This window comes from Anguilla anguilla, chromosome 3 (assembly GCF_013347855.1).
Source record: "Anguilla anguilla isolate fAngAng1 chromosome 3, fAngAng1.pri, whole genome shotgun sequence".
Lineage (NCBI taxonomy): Eukaryota > Metazoa > Chordata > Actinopteri > Anguilliformes > Anguillidae > Anguilla > Anguilla anguilla.
This window is the reverse complement of record NC_049203.1, coordinates 69,061,518-69,065,112: the sequence shown is the minus strand read 5'-3', so window position 1 is coordinate 69,065,112 and position 3,595 is coordinate 69,061,518. Positions and strand designations below refer to the sequence as shown.

At 43.4% G+C, this 3,595-nt stretch overlaps 1 protein-coding gene across 1 annotated transcript in view; it reads right to left on the bottom strand.

The window, feature by feature from the left end:
* LOC118223219 (diacylglycerol kinase beta) overlaps window positions 1-3,595 on the bottom strand; it is a 113,201-nt gene that overhangs the window by 52,314 nt on the left and 57,292 nt on the right. The gene's annotated exons all lie outside the window — the stretch shown is intronic.

Genomic DNA, 3,595 nt, shown 5'->3' with positions numbered 1-3,595 from the left:
CTTTGATCTGGGGGGGGGTGGGCGGGGGGTCAGGGGTGGGGATCGAGCCTTTCATCCACCTCAGGCTGGACCTCGGACTGCCACACAGCATATGACAGCAGCAGAGATCGCCCTCTGCTGGTGGTCAGCAGATTACCAGTAAAACACTACATCGGAGTTTCAAAACCAGGGATTACGTCTTAAAGTGCAAATGCACAATGAAGTCATTTATTAATAGTATTTTCTTTTTTAAATTAAATTCAATTTTTAAGTGTCCTTTTTTGGACACTATTGCCTTTTTTTAAATAGCCAAAAGAGAGCAACATTTGCAGTACAATCTGAAATTTTTAATTATCTTAGAGATAAATTTTTATCAGTAAACTGTATATATATATGACTGTATATAACAATAAAAACTACCGGCATCAATGCTGATAAAATGCCTCATTTTAGCATGAATTTTCTGACGGGTTCAATTCAGTTAAAGGGCAGGACTGAAACCCAACCCAAGGTCCCAAATCAGAGGGGGTGGTGGCGATGGGGGGTGGGGGGGGGTGTACCACCTGGCCAGGTGAACTGACAGACACACAAACACACACAGCAGCGAGAGGGGAGGTGTGTGTGTGTGTGTGTGTGTGTGTGTGTGTGTGTGTGCGCTGAGGATCCAGCGTGAATTTCCCTATGCTTCCATTGGCTATGAAGAGAGATCTTTCCAGCATCCAGAAAAACTGGAGAATTCCAGAATTCCTCGTCTTTCCCTCTTCCCTGCCCTCTTCCACTTTACCACACTCTCCACTCTACTCCCCCCTTCTCTCTGTCTCACCTCAGATATTCTCTGTTCAGTTTTCTCCCAGTCAACAGCAAATCACAACAGCATAATTTTCCACCCAAACATGATGCCGTCGCAACATAACATTGGTAATTAGCAATTGGCCAGGTGCTAATGTTAAATATCACATTAGTAATTAGTAACTGGGTAGGTGTTTATGTTAGACGCCATAGTGAAAGTATAATGAGGAGGGACTAACACTAGCAGTCATAACAATCCATCATGTGATCAAAAACAGCCGAAAAGTGGAAAGCAGCCTCTCGAGCCAGTCGTCCTCCATAATTCCTCTCCTTTCTTTTTGTGAGCTGAACAAAGAGACTCTCTTTTTCTCTCTCTCTCTTTATATATCCCCACCTATTTATTTTCCTTTCCCCTTCTCTCTTGTTCTCTCTCTCTTCTTCCTTCTCCCTCCTTCTCTCTCTCTCTATCCCCTTGCCTATTTTTTTCCTCTCCCCTCTCTCTTGCACTCCATCTCTCTCTCTCTATCACCCTGCCTGTTTTCCTCTCTCCTCTCTCTTGTTCTCCATCTCTCTCTCTCTCTATCCCCTTGCCTATTTTTTTCCTCTCCCCTCTCTCTTGCACTCCATCTCTCTCTCTCTCTATCCCCTGCCTATTTTTTCCTCTCCCCCTCTCACTTGTTCTCTCTCTCCTACCCCCCTACTCTCTCTACCCCCCCCCCCCCTTCTCTCTATCCCTCCCCCCCCCCCCTCAGTCTCTGGAGAGCCATGTCCTCGCTGGGCCCTCGACACAGTGAGTGTTGTTCGGATCGTGACTGGCAGATTGAGCGGGCGGGGTGCTCTCTCGTGAGTACCGCCCCACCCGGGCATCAGCCGGCGTGTTTTTCTGAATGAAATGTTCCATTACGCACTGGCACCGGGGGCACAGAGTGGGCACAGAGTGCATTACAGTATCACACACACAGAGTATTACACACACAGAGCATTACAGTATCACACACACAGACAGAGTATTACACACACAGAGTATTACAGTATCACACACACAGAGTATTACACACACAGAGCATTACAGTATCACACACACACACACACACACACACACACAGTATTACAGTATCACACAGACAGAGTATTACACACACAGAGCATTACAGTATCACACACACACAGAGTATTACAGTATCACACACACAGAGTATTACAGTATCACACACACACACAGTATTACAGTATCACACACACACACAGCATTACAGTATCACACACACAGAGCATTACAGTATCACACACACACACAGAGCATTACAGTATCACACACACAGAGAGTATTACAGTATCACACACACACACAGAGCATTACAGTATCACACACACACAGAGCATTACAGTATCACACACACAGAGTATTATAGTATCACACACACACACAGCATTACAGTATCATACACACAGAGTATTACAGTATCACACACACACACAGCATAACAGTATCACACACACAGAGCATTACAGTATCACACACACAGAGTATTACAGTATCACACACACACAGCATTACAGTATCACACACACAGAGCATTACAGTATCACACACACACACAGAGCATTACAGTATCACACACACAGAGTATTACAGTATCACACACACAGAGAGTATTACAGTATCATACACACAGAGCATTACAGTATCACACACACACAGAGCATTACAGTATCACACACACAGAGTATTACAGTATCACACACACAGAGCATTACAGTATCATACACACAGAGTATTACAGTATCACACACACACACAGCATAACAGTATCACACACACAGAGCATTACAGTATCACACACACAGAGTATTACAGTATCACACACACACACAGTATTACAGTATCACACACACAGAGTATTACAGTATCACACACACACACAGAGTATTACAGTAACACACACACAGAGTATTACAGTATCACACACACACACAGAGTATTACAGTATCACACACACACACAGAGTATTACAGTATCACATACACATTGCGTGTATATTCAGGGGGACAGTGACTGCTCACACACATAGAACTTTACGAAGTCAGCAAACTAGAAGGACAGAATGCAGTAGTCTGCCATTTCAGTCGGTTGTTATTTCCTGTGTGGGTACTGCGTGGGTACACTTTTTGTATGCTGAAATTATACTTAGGTATACTATTTTTCCACTTGTGATTTCATACTATTATTATATTATTGTGTCTTACGTGGGCGCCAGCTGTCTCAATAGCAGTTTTACTGTTTGCCCTTCAGGTGTAAAAATGCAGGCAGAACATTGTTACAGAAGAACACATTTGTTAAGGATTGCATGGGAGGGGAGGGGACTGGTTTTTATGGTAATATTTTCAAAAAGAAAAGGTTTTCTTTTTTTGCACATGTGAAATATAATTGGTGTGCTAATGTTCTTTGTTTCGTTCTTTTCCTCGTGGGTCATCAGCATTCATGAAGCTCCGACCATACATATACCTTTATTGAGTTATGTTTTTTAATTTTTGCTGAGAAAATTCCGTTGCTCCAGACAATTTACTGAATTTACATGTTAAATAAAGTTCATTTGCAAGATTGGGGACTTTATGGGGTTTGGGGGGGGGGGATGATCATGGAACGGCCTTGCACTGGGGGGGGGGGGATGATCATGGAATGGCACTGAATAGATTCTCATATTAAACTGCAATAAGCGTCAGCTCGAAGAAGCAAGGGCTCGCAGGCAAACACACAGACAACTAATAAAGACTTAATGCCACCGTGGTCATCAGAGAACACTCAGTCCTTCTTTATGACTGAGTT